This window comes from Caretta caretta, chromosome 7 (assembly GCF_965140235.1).
Source record: "Caretta caretta isolate rCarCar2 chromosome 7, rCarCar1.hap1, whole genome shotgun sequence".
Classification (NCBI taxonomy): Eukaryota; Metazoa; Chordata; order Testudines; family Cheloniidae; genus Caretta; species Caretta caretta.
Genome location: NC_134212.1, coordinates 25,161,608 through 25,182,156, shown reverse-complemented (window position 1 = coordinate 25,182,156; position 20,549 = coordinate 25,161,608). Strand labels below are relative to the sequence as shown.

The following is a 20,549-nucleotide window of genomic DNA, read 5'->3' as shown; positions in this document are numbered from 1 at the left end:
TTTGTAATACTTGTTTTGTCCACTAGGGACTGAACTGGGTTAACCAAAGCTATTTTGCTTAAGCTGTCATGTTAAATTTCAATTGCTAACTAATAGCAAAAGCTGTGCTTTGTGCACAAGCTTCAGTCAGTCAAAAAGCAGTGTGCTTTAAAAATATGTATTAAAAATTCCCTGGCCTAGTGCTTCCTTATTTGCTGCTGTTCAGTTTTGCACTCTGATGCTTCTCTTTGGAGTACTTTTCAATAATTCAGTTAATTCTAATAGAATAGTCAGGTAACCAACTGTTGTTTAAAATTGTGACCCAGCATAAGGAACCACATGGTGCAGTAAGAGTTCTTAAATCTTCTAATAATTACTGTATGTTATTCAATACTTAGGCATGATGGGACAAGCCAAGAGTTTAATTTCTTAAGGCTGGGTTGTGTCATGACTTTGAAGTTGCTTACACATAATTATCACAAACTGCTATTTATGTGAATTAATATTTTACTGGATTTTTTTATATTCTGCATAATGCAGTATATGAAATCCATTTTGGATCCTAACATGAGTCTATAAAATTTAATGTTTTCAATTTGAGATTATATATGCGGTCTTTCCTGTTTTACGTAGTGGGTTGGACTCAGTCACCTAAAATGTCTGTTCCAATCTAGTCTAGCATTTCTGATGACATTTTTTGCATATAATGCCTTCCATCCAAGTTTCTCGGAGCTTTACAAACATAATTAAGCCTCACAACAACCTTGTAAGGTCAGTGAATATTTTTACAGATAGTTAAACTGATGCACAGAGCGACTTTGATGTTGGGCAAATCAACTAAATGGATGGCAGAACTTACAACATAGGCAACTGAATTATTTTTAATCCAGAGTTGTTAGTGTTAGACATACTAACAGAAATCAAATAAACGAGTTTTTAAATTGCTTTATTTTCTTTGCATGACTCTGGATTTGTAGTGGTTTACTTAATCTTTCATATTTAAATTACAGGTCTGGATTTGCCCAAATTGGTAGTGAATAAAAGATGTAGGGATTTGATGGTGGATGGCCTGTAACATATGAGGAGCTGGCCTTGGTTAAGTACTTCTGGACAGATGTCCACATAATAAACCCATAACTGTAACTGGTAATCTTGTTGGTAGTTTTGGCAGATACCCAGGAATGAATGGAGAATCCACTACATTTTCTTTCTTGAAGGTGGTCCTTCTGAAACAGGGTTGAAGCATGCAGGTGTAACAATGTGGGGCAACTTGAATTGTATACTTGTTGTGTGGATAAATGGGGGAGTTCAGTCTCAGGGTCTGCTTGAAGTCCTATATGAGCAATAAATTGCAACAAGTTAAGGTGGCTTTTGGGGGTGGAGGGAGAATGTAGTTTTAATGATATCACAACATGATTGCCTACACCCCAGTCCCTTACAATCTGGCCTAGCAGCTATGACTGGGCTGGTGTCCCCAAGTCAAGGACAGTCATGAGGTGGTAGTCAATGAACAAGGAATTGGAGTAATTCCTAGAGGTGGGAAGGACAGGCAGGAGTCAGGATCAGCATCAGGCTGGAGTTGGAGACTGGAGAACAGAAAGTGGGGTGAGCTCTGGAGTTAGACTTCTGGCCTACTGCATAGTTGTTTAGGCAACATTCTGGGACACCATCCAGGGTTAAAGAGTGAGAATGGGCCACTTAGAAGGCTACAGGATGCTGTCACTCTGGACCTTTTGGGTGACACTTCTTGCGGTGCCTAGTCTTCACAGTGCTCCTTGGCTTTATAGGACCTCTCGGTGGCGATGTGATTACATTAGCTATCCTAAACTCTGCAGACTTGGGTTCTAGTCCCAAGGATTCTTACAATAATAAATAAAAACATTGTAGTGAAAAGGCAGCTGAAGACAGATGCATATGGTCCTTGAATTTTCCTTTATGATCAATCACAAATATTCAGCTATATTGCTTATAATTCCTTACTCTTACAGAATCTGCAGTGCTTGCACAGTGCAAACAAAAAACACAATAATTACATAATTAAACATGCTAGTAACATTTGCACACAAACACTGAAATAACAAATGGTTAGCAGAGCCAGCCATTATAATAACCACTCTTACCCAGGAATGTCATTAGCCCACCAGTGATCTAATGTCTTTGTCATACTGATTAACGTAATATGTAATCATTTCTCAGAAGCTTGCAGATGGAACAGAATACCTTATTAAGTCGACCTTTTGTGACAGTTTAGGCAGTAATTTTAAAAATATTTTATAATGGGGAGAAATTTTCATAGAAGTGCATCGCAAGTGGCATAATGATTTGAGGTACCAATAAATTAGACTGATTTTTAAACAGGAAACCATAATTTCAATCATCAACTTTAATTTTATTTTGCATTTGTGCTTTTGCTGTTTTTATTTTAAAAAAAAGTTGATTTTCGATTGGTAACCAGTAAAACATATTGATGTGCAAGTAAATATAGTCTTCACAGCAAATTTGGTGCTTTTTGGTAACCGGGAATCTAAATTATATTTATACACATTTATTTAAGCAATTATATACCTCAATAGACGTTTATTCAGATTTTTAATTTTTAGTTATTTTAGAAATGCATCATTCATCATTTTCTAACTAAGATTAATTTTGTACTTGTATAGTGTCAAGTATCATGGGGTAGTCGTGTTAGTCTGTATCCACAAAAACAACAAGGAGTCCGGTGGCACCTTAAAGACTAACAGATTTATTTGGGCATAAGCTTTCGTGGGCTAGAACCCACACCCCATCATCTCAGGCATAGGCACTCTTACAGCAGGGTTATCTGGCTATTTGGACTCTCTCCTCAGACCCTACGCTACCAGCACTCCTAGCTATCTTTGAGACACCACTGACTTCCTGAGGAAACTACAATGCATTGGTGATCTTCCTGAAAACACCATCCTGGCCACCATGGATGTAGAAGCTCTTTATACCAATATTCCACATGAGGATGGACTACAAGCTGTCAAGAACAGTATCCCTGATGAGGCCCATGGCACATCTGGTGGCTGAGCTTTGTGACTTTGTCCTCACCCACAACCATTTCAGATTTAGAGACAACTTATACCTTTAAGTTAGTGGCACTGCTATGGGTAGCCGCATGAACCCACAGTATGCCAACATTTTTATGGCTGACTTAGAACAGCGCTTCCTCAGCTCTCGTACCCTAGCGCCCCTCCTCTACTTGCCCTACATTGATGACCCCTTCATCATATGGACCCATAGAAAAGAAGCCCTTGATGAATTCCACCATGATTTCAACAACTTCCGTCCCACTGTCAACCTCAGCCTGGACAGTCCACACAAGAGATCGATTGCCTGGACCAGTCCCCACAAGAGAGCCACTTCCTGGACACTACAAGGCAAATAAGTGATGGTCACATAAACACCACCCTTTTCCGGAAACCTACTGACTGCTGTACTTACCTACATGCCTCCAGCTTCCATCCAGGACACATCACACGATCCATTGTCTACAGCCAAGCCCTGAGGTACAACCGAATTTGCTCCAATCCCTCAGACAGAGACAAACACCTACAAGATCTTTATCAAGCATTCTTAAAACTACAATACCCACCTGGGAAAGTGAAGAAACAGATTGACAGAGCAAGATGGGTACCCAGAAATCACCAACAAGGAAAATAACAGAACGCCACTGGCCATCACATACAGCCCCCAGCTAATACCTCTCCAGCACATTATCAACTATCTACAACCTATTCTGGAAAACGATCCCTCACTCTCACAGACCTTTGGAGGCAGGCCAGTCCTCGCTTACAGACAGCTCCCCAACCTTAAGCAAATACTCACCAGCAACTACATACCACACCACAGAAACACTAACCCAGGAACCAATCCCTGTAGCAACCCTCGTTGCCTACTCTGTCCCCATATCTACTCTAGCGACGCCATCAGAGGACCCAACCACATCAGCAACACCATCAGTGGCTCATTCACCTCCACATCTACTAATGTTATATATGCCCTCATGTGCCAGCAATGCCCCTCTGCCATGTACATTGGCCAAACCGGACAGTCCCTACATAAAAGAATAAATGGACACAAATCGGACATCAGGAATGGTAACATACAAAAGCCAGTAGGAGAGCACTTCAGTTTTCCTGGACCTTCTATAACAGATTTAAAAGTAGCTATACCTGAACAAAAAAAGTCAGAAACAGACTTCAAAGAGAAACTGTAGAACTAAAATTCATTTGCAAATTTAACACCATTAATATGGGTTTTATTAGGGACTGGGAGTGGCTGGCTCATTACAAAAGCAGCTTTGCCTCTCCTGGCATTGACACCTCCTCATCTATTATTGGGAGTGGACTACATCCACCCTGATGGAATTGGCCCTGTCAGCACTAGTTCTTAACTTGTGAGGTAACTCTCTTCTCTTCATGTGTCAGTATAATAATGCCTGCAACTGTAATTTTCACTCCATGCATCCAATGAAGTGGGTTCTAGCCCACGAAAGCTTATGCCCAAATAAATCTGTTAGACTTTAAGGTGCCACTGGACTCCTTGTTGTTTTTACTTGTAATTTGTGTCAACTCTCTTCGGATGGAAATTGGCATTCAGTGAAAAGTGGACAAAAGCCAGCATTTAATTTTTTTATTAGAAAATGACTTTATGTGCTGGACACACAAGAAAAAAGTTTACCAAAACATGTTTTACATTTAAAACTGACTTACCTTTTAAAAACCATTTGTAGTTAGTGAATTGATGTCACCATGTCCTTCAGGATTTTACTACAGGGCAAATTCCTTCTCTCACCAGTTTTTATTCATAGATTGGAAGAGGGAGAACCAGCTTTCCTGCTTTTTCAATCCTAATTGGTTTCTTGGTTTGTGCTCTCTGTACCTGCAGAAGAGGTGACTGCTGGTTTAGCACTTCAGCAAGCTCTGATTCCAGGAGCTTAGTCAATGGCTTGACTTTCTTTTGAAACTTGGTGGCAAACATACTGCTTGCATATTTTTTTAATTTAATTTAAATACTGTTAATTGTGTTTAGGCCTTTAATTTAAATTTTCAATTTCAAATTAATTTAAATAGCTTTATTTTTTTAAGAAAACTTACTTTTATCCACCCTGGATACCAAGCTTATTTGAGAATGACTGGTTGCCATACTGGTTTTGAGGCTGCGACATATGCTACACTAAATCACTGTCTAAAAATGTCATGGAACTTTTTGTTGAAAGATTTCAGTACCATACGCTGTATAGTGTGCTTTACATATGTGTGAAAAAGCTCCCTGCTCAAAGAAGCTTACATCTATGTAAGACTAAAATGATACTAACAGTTAAAAAGTGATGTGTGAAAGTGGGGACAGGTTTTGTGGGAAATGAGTAATAGAAAGCCAAGTGAAAATAGGGTTTAAAGCACTGGTTCTCAAACTTTTGTACTGGCGACCCCTTTCATATAGCAAGCTTCTGAGTGCAACCCCCTCCTCCTTATAAATTAAAAACACTTTTTAAAATATATTTAACACCATTATAAATACAGGAGGCAAAGCAGGGTTTGGGGTGGAGGCTGACAGCTTATGGACACCGACCTCTCTCTTTCTCCCTCCCCCCTCCCCCATGTAATAACCTTGCGATGAGAACCCCTGGTTTAAAGGGTCACGTGTAACTAAAATCTGCACTTCTGTCTGAAAAAAATTGCTGTTAGAAGTAACACTGAAAAAAAAATTACTGTTAGAGGTTGCACTGAAGATCACTGTGACTAAAAGGGGATGGGGAAAAATCTTTTTAAAAGTTTCTTTTTGTATTTGGCAGCACTCTAAGAATAGTCAGTTTTACTGTTTTCCTTGTGTAGACAGTCATGCCCTGCTTTGCTTGTGGGCTTTTCACTCAAAGGTAGAGAGGAAAGAGAAACAAAGTTTTTAAATCATAAAAACTGGTCTCAAGCTTTTGGGGACAAGTTCTACCCGAAACTATTTCTAACTTGTTTTTTAAATATTCTATTAAAGATTGAGTCATCACTTTAAGGAGGGATTGGAAAGAGAGAGTGGGTTACTTGACACATGGGAAGTGAGAGAGAGAGAGACTAAGTCTCTCTGAAATTTTTAATAAAATAATTGTTCAGCATCCCTTTACTTCCGCTCCTAAAACATACCCATAATATATGAGCTGTTCACATGTAAAAACTTTTTAAAAAACCTATTTAATTTTAATACAGTCTCAAACCCTGAACAACTTTTGCCTTGAAAAATTGCCAGAGAACTAATACCGTAATTTTTGGGGCTGATCGATTGCAATCATGGAATATCAGTCCTGAGCTAGGAATACCAACATGTTGATTAAATTTTTTTTTTTTTTAAATTTGTGTACTTGAATGAGATTTTACAAGGGCTGTAAACCCTTATGTTTCAGGCTTAGGAAGAAAACCTCCCCTATGGACAGGTTTTTCCTATACCTGCAGGTGACAGCTATTTTTTTGCACGTTCTTTGAAGCATCTGGTACTGTTCTGATCTGGCATGGAAATTCTTGTGTTCCTAAGTCGTGCCTTTGTATAGTGCTGCTTTTTCTTAATTTTGAGTGAGCAATTATTCACAAATGGATTTAATGCAATGTAATTATTCACATATACCTGTGGGAGGTGTGTATTAATGTATTCAGAATATTTTTGCAAAAAAAAATATTGAAAATGTTGACTGCTATGCATCATATTGCCTTTGCATTCTTGAACTGGTTTTCTCATAACGGTAAATGCTTGCTGTAGGGTACGTGGGCTCTTTCAGTGTATTTGCTGCATATTCAAAGCTTCAAAAATGGCTTGAGTTAATGCTGTGAAAATGGAAAGAAAAAGCTCTGCCCCATGTAATTGACTGTAACAAGTAGTATACATATAATTTTAAAAACTGATTGTACTACAATAACACTTCAGAGTATTAAAACTGAATAATTTAAAATAGGCTTGTTTCACTATGTTTGCAGTTAACTCTGGTTTTCTGTAAGAATAACCTATGTGAAAAGGTTGTCGTTTTGGTTTCAAATCAGTTATACTTCCTGGTTAATGTGTGGTTTTTGGGTTGTTTATATTGGGATTACAAACACTACAGGTGGATGTTCATTTGCAGGAATTGTCAGCCCACTCTCATTGGGCAAAAGATGCCCACATATTGAGCTTTTCACCCAGAGCATCTCCGTCACCAGTCTTAGTGTAGGGAAAAAAAGACAGTGCTGACTGTTCCTTGCTGACAGCTCCTTTCCCTTATGCAGCTCTTCCTGTTTTCGGTGGAAGAACTTATTGTCTAAAAATGTTTCCAGCAGTGCATTTTCAGCAACTGTCGTGAACAGGTGGCCCTGTAGGAATGATAAACAAGTAATGGTGATGCAGTAACTGTTCAACTACATTAGACACTAAACTAGATTTTCTGCAGGTATTGTCAGTTTTGTACATATGTTCTGTGAATGGGCTTTCATAAGGCTGCAGAATCACTGAGGGTATGTCTGTTTTGCAATTAGGCACAGCAGCTGGCCCATGCCAGCCAACTTGGGCTTGCGGGGCTCAGGCTGTGGGACAGTTTCATTGCAGTATAGGCTTCTGGGCTTGGGCTAGAGCCCAGGCCCCAGCTCCAGTCCAGAAGTTACACTACAATGAAACAACCCTGCAGCCTGAGCCCTGTGAGTCTGAGTTGGCTCTCACAGGCCAGCTGCAGGTTTTTTATTGCAATGTAGACACACTCTTGGTGTCTGGTAGCTAATCCAAACATCTTGTACTAGGTGTTGTGGGGGAAAAAAAACCAAAACAATCTTGAGCACCAGGCAGATCTCCTGGTTTTGTAAGATCGGGCTTCTGGCCCTCATACTTGTTTATAATAACCACTTATTGAAATTTTGTGAGACACACCTCAGTAGCACTTCTCACAGGCTTTCTTCAGTTCAACTTTTTGCTTTTCCTTATTTTGCAGATTTTAGCTGTGATAGTTGACTGAACTGCATTCCAGGTGTTTATGGGTTTTTGGTGTTTTTTTTTTTATTTTTTTTTGTGGGTGTGTGTTTTTTTTGTTAAATGCACTGCATGTCAGTCACAAGTGGTCCTAGCAGTGCTATTCTCTGTTCAGCTAAGTTTTTTTTTCTGCTACTTCCTGGTGTTTTGAGGAAATTGCAGCCTTGCAGCAAAAAGTGGGAATGGCATGTAGATTATCTGTAAGGCAAGTTTTCTAAATGTCAACAATATTTTGTGGTACATGTGACTCAGTTTACATTTTAAAACTTTGTTTCTGTAAATATTAATCTTTAAGAACCAATTATTTGAGATATTTAGTGTTTTGAGTTGTGTTTTATTGCACCTGGGACCAGATATAGTGGTCTTGTTAGGGGAAAAAACTAGTAAAAGTACTCCAAATTTTTGAAGATGTTAACACATGAACATTTCGCAAGGATACATGCCTTATCACAGTGACTCTTAAGCTGTGGTTCATGGGCCAGCAGTGTGGGTGAGTGATGGGAAATCCCTTTCTGAACACATGACACAAAGCTGAAATGAGCCTCAGGGCTGTTGAGCCCTCCCCCTTACTATCATAAGCACCTCTGTTGTACAATCACATTAATACACTTGTCCAGCTCTCTGTCTCTAGCAGAAATCTCCTTCTGATTTCCAGCCTGAATTTGTTCATGCCCGGTTTATACCCATTTGTTCTTGTCAACGTTGTCCTTTAGCTTAAATGGCTTTTTCACCCTTCTTGGTGTGTGTTACCCTGATGTATTTATAGAGAGCAATCCTATCCCCTTCTGTAATCTTGTTGCTAGGTTAAACAAGTGAAGCTCTTCTAGTTTCCTCTCATACTATAGACTCTCCATTCCCCCTGATCATTCTGCTAGCTCTTTTCTGCGCCTGTTCCAGTTTGAATTCATCTTTCTGAACATGGATGAGGAGAATTGTACACAGTATTCCAAATGAGACTTTACCATTGCTTTGTGCAATGGCATTAATACTTCTCAATCTCTACTGGAAATGTCTCGCCTGATGCATCCTAGGATCACATTGGCCTCATTCACAGCTGAATCACATTGGCGGCTCATAGTTGTACAGTGATCGAGCAACACACCCAGGTCTCTCTCTTTCTCCTTTGTCATTTCCAACTGATGAGTGCCCGGCTTGTAGATGACATTTCTTCTTATTAGACTCTAAGTGCATGACTTTGCCCTTCCTACTGTAAAATTTAATCTCATTTCTGTTAGTCCAGTCTTCAAGGTCATCCAGATCTTCCTTTCTAATTTTCTGCTCCTCTGTATTGATGAGGCCTCCCAACGGTTATATCATCAGCAAATTTCATGAGCATATTTCTACTCTGTATGCCACGGTCATTAATTAAAAATATTGAATAAAATTGGTCCCAAGACCAGTTGTTGAAGAACTCCCCTACTAACCTTCCTCGAGTCTGATAGTTCATGTTTCAGCACAATTCATTGCATTCTGCCCTCTGGATAGTTCTTTATCCACAGTATCATTCTTATACAAATTCCCAACTTTGCTAATTTAAATGATAATAGTACCATGTGAAATGCTTTACTGAAGTCAAAGTATATTAGACCTACAACAGAAGCTCTGAATTATGAACACCTCGGGAATGGAGATTGTTCGTAACTTTGAAATGTTTGGAACTCTGAACGAAAGGTTATGGTGGTTGTTCTTTCAAAAGTTTACAACTGAACATTGACTTAATATAGCTTTGAAACTTTACTATGCAGAAGAAAAATGCTGCTTTCCCTTTGGTTTTTTTTAAGTAACACAGTACTATACTGTATTTCGTTCTGGGTTTTTTATGTCTCTGCAGCTTCCTGATTATGTACTTCCGGTTCCAAATGAGGGTGTGTGGTTGACTGGTCAGTTCATAACTCTGGTGTTGGTAACTCTCAGGTTCTACTGTACTTCATTACCCTTATCTAAAAATTGGTGGTTTTCTCAAAGAAGGAAATCAGGTTTGTTCAGCATGATCTACTTTGGCAAATCAGTGTTGCATTATATTCCCTTTAATTAATTAATTAATTAATTAAATTTAATTAATTTAATTAAATTCATGGACATATTCTTTCCTTCACAATTTGTTTTAAAACCTTGCATGCTACTGAGGTCAAACTAATAGGATTGTAGTTGCCCAGATCATTTTTTCCCCCCTTTCTTAAATATACGACATTAGATGTTTCTCAGCAATATGCTGCTACCTCTGAATAGATAGATGTATTAAAAATCCTTGCTACTGGACTAGAGATCTTATGTGTCAGTTCAGTCAGTATTCTGGGATGGAAATTATCGGGTCCTTCCCTTCTTTTCCCCCCCCCCCAAAACCCCCGATTTGAGCTCTTTAAGCTTTCCTTCCACTTCAGATATGTTAGTTTCCAGCAGCTGTCCTGCCTTCATGCCTATGGTCCATATCATCATCCTTAGGGACAACCGAAGCAAAGTATTCATTTAATTTTTGGGCCATACCTATATTATCTTTAACCTCCGTCACATCCACTGCATAGTGGCCCAGCCTCATCCTTCCTTATTCTCTTTTTATTTATATAATTTTAAAAAACTTGTAATTTATTTTAGTTTCCTTGGCAAGAGCTAATTCACCTTGACTTTTAGCAATTCTCACTCTGTTCCTACATTTTCTAACCTCCAATAGGTGGCTTTTTGTGCTGATGAATCTCTTTTTCCATTCCTTGAAGCACTCTAATACTCACCTGGTGAATAGCCACCTCCAAGAGGGTCTGGAGTGTTCCCCTCCTAGTTTTGTGGTTGACTGGTCAGTTCGTAACTCTGGTGTTCATAACTTTCAGGTTATACGGACCTAAAAATATCCATTTGTCATTTTAAAAAACACAATATGTGTATCGAATTTTATCACTCTTCAACTTTTTGTATGTTGTTTGTCTTACCATTTAAGCTCTTTGGGGTAAGGACTGTGCCTTTGTCAGTCTTTATAGAGAATGTAGAATAGGCGCTCCAATCCTGATTGTGAGGACTCTGGGTGCTACTTAATAGAAATATTAAATACACAACCTTGTCTTACACTTTCAAAACTACTGAGGCAGATGCAGATGGTGTACATCATCTTGTTAAGGTAATCTCCCAAAGACATAATGATTGCTAAAATTTATGCATCTTTTTGGAAAGCAATAATATCCAAATACTACTCTTCAAATATAGTGTTACTGTGATGGGTTATCTTATTTGAAACTCCTTCAAGGAACAGAAAAGATTTATAAAGGCAGAAGTCTCATCTTTTCTCTTAAGGCAGATTTAAATTGTGACTCGTTTGCCTCCTGATACTGATGTGCATTTCTTCGTAACGCAAGCTGAGATGACTAGACAAAATATGCTGTTATTATAGAATCATAGGTCTATTCTGAATGTCTTAACTGTAAAAGATCAGTGCAGTCAGTCAGTCAACTGTATTTTTGTAAAACTACCTGCTACTATTTAAGCTGCTGTAGCGCTTCAGTGTAGACACTACCTATGCTGATGGGAAGGACTCTCCGATGGATGTAGGTAATACACCTCTGTGAGAGGCGGTAGCTAGGTTGATAGAAGAATTCTTCTGATGACTTAGCACTGTCCGCAGCGGGGATTAGGTCAGCTTAATAATGCTGCTCAGGGCTGTGGATTTTTCATCAAGACGACTTAATTTTCTAGTGTAGAGAAGGCCTTATGTAACTAACTGACTTTTTTTTTCCTTTTAAACTACAGTCCTTTTCAAAAGAAGAGTAAATAAGCTCTTTGGAAAGGCAACTAGAAGTGCTGTTGACATTAGGCTTCTTCCTGCTGTATGAACTTGTGATGGATTCTTTATTTTGGTATCTGAGTTGTATATCCTCCATTTTACTGTAAAATCATTTGTATTCAGTATTTAAGATCTAATTATCTACATAATGTAATGTGAACTGTGAATAGAAACCAGTGAAAAGTTCTTAATCTCAATTGGCATTTAAACCGCCTTAAATTTCTGTACAGACATTACTGAAGCATTGTCAGATTCTGTTTGTATAAAGTGTACTTTATTAAGCACAACATATCAGTAAAGTATTTTAAAACTCTTTTGTTGAAACTGAATTAATGAACTCGCATATGCGAAGTGCAATGCTGTTTATTTTTTGAAATGTGAGAAGAATAGTATTTGGTTATGAAAGCCTGTTGTGTAGACAAAACTTTTTAAAAAAATCATTGACCATGGAAGGCATCTCTAACTAATGGTTAATTTAAAATGTCATTTCTTAGAGCTGTTTAACTCTTACTACAGTTATAGGAATTTTTCTCAGTTAAATGTGAAATGGCTTTGAGGATAAATAGTTTTGATATTTATGTTATTAAGCTTTAGAATATATATTCAGCGTGGCTTGAGGGTCTTCCATTTTTGGAACTTTTCAGGTTATTTGTTCATTAAAAGCTTAGTCACAGTCACCCCCCCCCCCTTTTTTTTTTTTTTAAGAAGTGCTGTGTCCACATTGCAACTTACCACTGCAACTGACTTCTTCGCTAGTCTTGTCAGAGAGGTCAAACGTTGAATGAAAATGGAGACAGTCACCCTAAGCACTAAAAGATTCATCCAATGCAGACTCAGACATGCTAATACGGAAGGGTAGAGAAGCTTTTTATGCTTTTTCCAAGGATATAGGACTTTAGGCCTATAGCTGTTTGCCTGGTGGGAGCGCCCCGACAGTTAGCCGGTTAAACAATATCATTTTCATCATTTAACTGGTTAACTTTTTAAAACAATATTTAAATCCTTAGTTTCTGCTAAAATGTACTTGATGGAAGAAAATGAAACATCAAATGAAAATACATGATTAGTTCTGTAAGAGTGGAAATAAGAGTACTTTCGCTTGATGGCTGTCAACCACTACTTCCTTTTTAAATACTCAAGGGGAAACTCATATTTTTTGTGTTCTTCTTCATTTGAACATTTTTTTTCCTAGACTACACATACTAGAGAGAGAGAGCATGAAAGCCAGGAATACACATCTACACCAAAAGGAGACCCATACCTTCACAATCTCTGAAGCAACAGAAGAAACTTAAATGTAAGGATAGCAAGTTGGCATTAGATACAGCCACAGTAATTGTTGAGCAGGGCATTTCACAGAAATACAAATCCTATCTGACCGTAAACCAGCTGTTTAGAATGTGGGTAGGGATCTTAGTGCTTTATGAAAGGGAGACTTAGTAGACCTGTGTTTCTATTGACTGTATTAAATCTAATGGTACAGAATTATACTGCATGTGACATAGAAACACATGTTCTCTGTTATCAATATTTCTGAACATTTGAAGGCATACTTCTTTCCCCATGTATTCATCCTAACGTTCAATTAAATTTATCTTCTAGACAGTTGATTGGAACTCTTAAAAGTATCTGTATGGTATACTGACACCCTCTGACTTCCAAATTTGAACACAAAAAGGATGAAAGTGGAAAACTCAATATTTTGTACCTGAACAAAATGTACTGCACTGATGCATTAACCAACAGCTCTCTTTCAAAACTTGAATTCTGCTCTCGGATATATATGCAACATTTTCACTGATATAAATGTAGACTTCCCATTGAAATGTGAGAGCAGAATTTTGTCATTAATATCTATTGTCACAAATTGGTGGACTTGTTTTACCCGTATGTTTGTTTCCACAAGGCTAGTCAACTGTAATATGCTCCACTCAGGGCCAGCTCTATTAATGGACTATATCACTTGGAAGTTTTTGTTAGTGCAGAATATGTTTGCCTCCCTGCTTTCTGAATAAGATAGTCCGGGGGTCGGCAACTTTTCAGAAGTGGTGTGCCGAGTCTTCATATATTCACTCTAATTTAAGGTTTCGCATGCCAGTAATACATTTTTAACATTTTAGAAGGTCTCTTTCTATAATATCTAACTAAAATATTGTTGTATGCAAAGTAAATAAGCTTTTTAAAATGTTTAAGAAGCTTCATTTAAAATTTAAATTAAAATGCAGAGCCCCCGGACTGGTGGCCAGGACCCGGGCAGTGTGAGTGCCACTGAAAATCATGTCGAATGCCACTTTTGGCACGCGTGCCATAGGTTGCCTACCCCTGAGATAGTCCAACAAGAACATAAAATATCCACATAGTGCACAGGGTGCCGTTTACCATATAAATTAAATCCAGGTTGTTGTCTACAAACCCAGGAATGGTATGAGTACTTCAAGCTGTCTTACTTCTAACACACCTTAGTATCTGCATTCATCTGAAATGTTTAAGCTCTCTTTCTCTGGAATAAGTGTGAAAGGAGAATGAAGCAGTGTATTTCAGTAACAAGCCCTTGAAATACATCTAGGTATCTGGAATACATCTAGAGTGTAGTCTGAGTGCATTTTGGAAATGCTGTCAAATGTCTTTTGAACTAGACTCTTTTTCCTAGCTCTCAGCTTCACTTCTCTTACTTTTCTGCCCTGTTAACCATGTGCAAGGGCTCGTCTACACAGGGAAATAGATCAAAATAGCTAGTTATTCCTCAATAGCTGTCTCAGAATAGCTCTATATTTGGACACTCCATTTCAGAATAAAAGTCATTTTACTGCAGAATAATTTGTGTGCTTCCAAAGTCACTCTATTCCGTAAGTGTCCACACAAGAATCTATTGCAAAATAGCTTATTCCACAATAGCTACTGGTCAGTTTCTTTATGTAGACAAGACTTAGGCTGATGAGCTGAGCCACTGGCCAGGGACAGTAAAATCATGCCCCAAAGCTATTGCTCCAGTTTGTTTCACAACTTTGTTATTGTCAAAGTTCAACACGACACAGATGCCGCACAGCTCCTTAGGGTCTTGTCTTCCAGGCTTTGCAGCCCTTACAGGCTTGCTTTCAGGGTTTCACACTCTTCCTGGCTGAGAGTTCTCCCCACAGGCAGCTGCTGATTTCTGCAAATGTCCCTTTCCCATCCTTCAGCCTGCCAGCTGCAGCTCAGAGGTCACCCTCTCAGCTGCTGTACCTAAAAGACAGGAAGTCCTATATATGACTTCCTGTACAGTACATAACTGGGAGGAAGCATGTGACCTGCAACTCCAGCTCCCAGTTTTAAAGAGCCTAAATGTTAGTACTTTGTGATTGAAGAGAAATATTTTATCAGTTTCTTGCAGAAGCATAGTCTATTTAAGGTAACTGTTTGCTGTGATTTTGCTGACATGAATGCTTGTTAGCCATGAAATATTCCTACTTCCATCTAATGATGAATGAAGTTAAAACCAACTTCAGCTATTCTGGCATAGTTTTGTGATTTATTATTCAGCCAACCAGTATCCTATGTTGTGTGTGACATAGTAAATGCTGATAAGAGGAGAAGAGTTCTGATGGACTTTTAATACAAAAGTGATTGGGCTTTTTTATTTTGCTCAGCTGACCAAATGAAGGTACTCGTCATGTATCAACTTGACTCCCTCGTCCCCCTTTCCCACCCAAACACAGCTTTATTTTGGATCATCTTGAGATGTTTGTAGTTGTACAACTAGTTGTCTTACATTCAATATAAATATGGCAGTTGTGCCACTTAAAGTTTTTCCTGGGGTGTAAAAGAGAACTGTGATTTGAAAAGCAGGCCCTATCCTATATTTTATTATTGCCACTGGAATCTTTCCAGTATTTTAAAGATGTATCTTGCATTTTATGTATTAGAGTTAGATAAGTTTATACTTGAAGGTTCTTATAGCCTGGAGATCTCAGTAACAGGAATTTTGGGGTAAGAACTTAGTTTAGCTGCTAATGTAACTGCAGAAATCGACTCTTATTTAAGACTCAAGTTTGAGTCCAAACCCTCCTTCCATCCACATGCAGATCAGTGTGATTGAGGTCAGCAAGCACTCAAGACTTGGGTCCTAGGACCCTGCTGGCAGGGTGGGTCAGAGCCTGAGTTCTTCTGTGACTTGACCAAGTCTGGTGGTGGTTCATATGGTGTAGCTGAAGCTGCAGACTGGAGTCAGAAGTCTGCATATTCTAGTATGGACATGTTTGAGACCTGGGTCTGGCAATTTTAAACCCAGATTTAGAATCCAGTGTAGACATTCAGGCACGGGCTTGGAAGCACCAGGTCTGCAAGCCTGGGTCCTACAGACTGGGGTTTACCGTCTAGTGTCGGTATATGCTGTAGTCATGGACTGGGACTCCAGGTCCCTTTGTAGCCTTTAGGTCAAGGTCCACCATCTGTATCTGGGTCTGGGACACGCCCTGGCTACCTAAGTGATATTTGTACCTCCTCATTGCTGCTGGTAGATTTTTTTACTGATATTACTGGGATTGAAGCAACTGCCAGATTTTCTCTTTGCACAGAATCAGCGTCAGAATATTATGCCACCACACTGTTTGCAGCAGTGCTACATCTACAAGCCATTTTGCAACAATATGATGATCTAATTGACTTGCAACATATCAGTGCTGTGTCTTAACCTTCAGTAACACCTGAAAAATTGTACTGTAGGTGTCTGTCTGTGAGGCAACAGTCAAGATGTCTTTTTTTTAAAACATAAATTGAAATATTTTTAATATCCACTTCAGGAATTGTAATTTACACAGTAGTTCTCTCTGATCTTCCTATTTAAAAAAAATCAGAATATTGTTACTAGTTAATACTTTGTTTCATGATGTGCTTCTGACTTATTGTCTATTTCAGAAATGCATAGTTTTAGAATCATGGGCTATGTAGAAACTAGTTGATTTCATTAGATGGGAAAGATTTTTTTTTTTCATAAAGAAGGTGCAGATTTGGTGACATGAGTGCAATGTTGTCAGAATTTCAAATAAAGCATAAAACAGTGCACTTTCTGTGACATGGCTCTTAACCATTATTTGTCCTATTATTTTTACTTGGAGTGAAGAGCTTTTTATAAGCTTATGTAGGTTTTGAATGTTTCAGTTCTAGTTTTTTAAAAAATATTTGGCAACATGTGATAGTCTTTATATTCTATATATTTCACAAATACGAATTACTCCCTTTGTTGTGGCATATTGTTCTTCCAAATTTTTTCAGCAAATCTTGCAGTCGTTTCATTGTGAACAATAGAAACTTTTTATAAAAGTTCTTGAAGTTTCTGATCCATGTATATTGTATACTGTGTGTTCGTTTACTCTTAGAGAAGTGAAAGTGCCTAGAAAACATACTTTAAAAATTCCTCAAGAGTTTTTGCTTAATGAATTATTGTATTTCGCGTTTACCAGACAGATTTTTTTTTTCCTATGGTCTGGACATGCCTGTTCGCTAGAAGATTTTTTTATCATCATCATCGGATCATTGTAGAAATAATTTTTAATAAAAATAGCATTTTCTGCTGCTTAGTGAAAGATAACAGAATTAGGACTACCTAAAGAAAAATCTTCTTACAGACATTGAAAGCTTGACTACAGTGCTAATAACACATGCACATACATGCTCTGAAGTGGCAGAACTAAAGGGAAAGATTTATGAATTTATGTATGTATGTACGTATGCATTCAATGGTTAGTTCATCTTTCAGAATGACTACCCAAGAGCGTAGGTTTTCAAACAGCATTACTCCTATTGGAGAACTTGATTCCCTGTATTATGCAGTATTTTACTAGGTGTTCTTACACTACATCAGATGACATCATGCTAAGATTCTCTTCTGTTCAGGTTGTTTATACTGAACTCCTCACTGTTTATCAGCTGAGCAATGTACAGGTCAATATCTCCATATTCAAATAAGTCAATCATTCCTTTTTAGGTAACTAAAATTACTTCAATTAGATTAAAACAACCATAGGACTTCCTCTTCTCCCCCCCCCCCCCCAAAAAAAAAAAAAAAAAAAGAGAAATCAGATTAGCACAATGAAGGGATTCTTTATTTCATTGGGGAGTTCAGTCTCTAACTCAGCTGCAACTGTCGGCCAACTTACAAGATGGGTGTGATGATATCTTTTATTTGACCAACTTCTTTTGATGAGAGACAAGTTTTCAAGCTTTGAGTCCTCTGACTGGAGCTCGGGTGCTGAGCCTAGGGAAGGAGTGGGCTTCAGAGCTCAAGCCCCAACTTCAAAGCACTGCCTACACAGCTACAGTATTTTTAGAGCACTAATACAAACCACGCAAGTCTGAGTCTGTCGATTCAGGCTGAGAGGCTTGCTGCCGCGATACTGGTTAAATCAGTTCATAAAATGTTACTGTTCTGTCCAGTGGAACAGTAGAGCGACTCCTCGCTATTGTATAGTGATTTCAAGGTAACCCCCACTCTTATAGAATACATTTCTGTTATTTAATGTCTACAGATACAATTTTTGAGGTCTAGTCTTGTCTCGAAATGTTCACATAATTTATGTTCCATACAGTTTATTATTTTTCTTGAAGACCTGAGCCAACCTTGTCTATATTTGAACCTGTAGCTTTCAAGGAAATAAAGTAATTCAAACTGGATGTTTATTTCTTTAGGCAAATCATCTCTTGAAGTCTAAAAGCCCAGATGCACTGTCTGTTAATTTTCTCACTTTCTTCATAAATCTGCATCTTGCTTCTGTTCACTCAATTTATTCTCTAAGCATCTCCCTTATTTGGATTTTATAATAGGTGTTAAAACTAGTAGACACAAAGTTCTGTTCCTCTCTGTGCAGTGCTAATCTGTTTCTTCAAACTGCAAGAGTTAATATTTGCTTTCAAAATATAAACGGCATATACTGTACAAACCCTAATTCTCCTGGCCTCTTCTGTACCATACTCTTTCCATAGGACGGATAAAACTCTAGCACAGAAAAGCTATGTGATTTGCCTTGGAGGCACCATGTAGACCAGTGGATTAGTCTTAAAAACCTGGGTTCTAATTCAGCTTTTATGCTAATTTGCAGAGTGAATTTGGGCAAGCTACTAAAGTAACTATGAACCTCAGTTTCCAAATCTGCAAAATAGGGATAATGTTTACCTGTTTCATGGGGATATAGTGAGACTTAATGAGTCTCTGTAAAATGTTGTGTAATTGCAGAGCTGTACTAAGACCAATCAGTAGTATAGGTGAGAATGAAAGTAGATCTGTTTACTCTCTTTGCTGTGCTTAATTTAGTAGGCCTATGGCTTTTGAGGAAAGAAGGGGGCAGAGTGAGGGTTTTTATATCATGTCGGGGTTTAAGGCATTTAACTATGCGTTGAACAACTTGTTAGGTGTATCAGCTCCTATTTGCACTCCTTAGTGTAACTGAACATTCTTCTGTATATACACAGGTCTAATTTTTCCAATATTTAACACTCAGAAAAGCTCCTATTACTCAGGGGCTGTTTACAAGCCAAATGTCATGTTTTGAGATATGGGCTCTATCTTGTATATTTCAAGTAAATTTTTCAGTGTAAATACACATTCCTTGTTCATTCCACTTAATACATTTAAAACTTTTTTCTTTTGAAAGAAAACTGCATTTGAGAACTTGAATTCTGTGTCTTAAAATTAAAAATGCAGTTAGGGAAACAATGAATTAAAGTCTGGCTGGGCTAGGGTGGCTTTAAACTAGCTTAAGCAAAAGGTGGGTTTCATAGCTTCATTTTGCCCCCCACCCCAACAAAAATCAACAACCCCACAATGAAATAAAAAATCTAGTAGAAGGAAACCGCTAAATTATCAAGAAAAAATAATTTTCTGAAGTGGTTGTGTATAAAATTGCTTGTGAAGTGAATAGGATGATATATAGCTGCTGCTGCAAGGGGAAACTGACTTGATTATTTATTTTGCCATATTTGTTATATCAAGGGATTTTAAAAAGCATTCCCCTTTCCAATCTTTCTGGAAAGGAAGGTAGATTTGTCCCATAAACTAAAAACATAGTCCTGAAATACAGATGGCTATAAATTATTAGTTAGGGAGGATGAAGGAGAATTTTATTTAACGGTTGACATGTATGGTATCTGACAGCCTCAAATGTCTCTGCTAATATTGTAATTTTTAGTGATGGATGTTTGGTTTTTTTTACATAGCTGAATTGAAACTCCCATTTTCATAGTCTATCTAAAATGGAGTACTTTTTTTAAAAGCTGAGAGAGTGGGAGAAGGGCAAAAGGGAGTAGAAAAAAGGTCATGCCACAAGAGAGGACAAAGGAGGTGGCGAAGGGGTCAGAAAGGGGGAATACACCTCTTACTCCCAAAACAAGAAATTCAGGTCTCAGAAGTGCTGGGAGAAGGATGAATCAAAAGGCAAAATATTTTTAAAAAATTATCCTTGGAGCATAGTGGTGGTCTAACTTTTTTTTTACCGTTTTTAATCTTCGTAACAGTGGCATACTGCCATTTTTTGATAAAACGTTGACATGAACCATGAGCAGTGAAATGTGCTGAATTTGTGTGAAAACTCAGACCGATTTGTTCTTCTTTTTATTATTTTGGATAGTTTACAACTCATGTTCTTAAGTTTGTTTCCAAGGAAGCTGGGGCTGTGGTAGTGAGTGGGAAGAAACTAACCTTCTATTGTACTTTTTCACCACTTCTTCCTTTACAGTCCCCCTCTCTCTCACTCGTTAGACATGATCTCTAATTCTAATAGCACTTCTCACTAGTAGTGTTGTTTGTGATTTGCTGATGGGACATCATGTTTCCCTGAGA

The 20,549-nt window shown here is 38.1% G+C and overlaps 1 protein-coding gene across 23 annotated transcripts in view; it reads left to right on the top strand.

Annotated features, from left to right (window-relative positions):
• The window catches only part of SLMAP (sarcolemma associated protein), a 158,384-nt gene that overhangs the window by 2,579 nt on the left and 135,256 nt on the right, over positions 1-20,549 (top strand). The gene's annotated exons all lie outside the window — the stretch shown is intronic.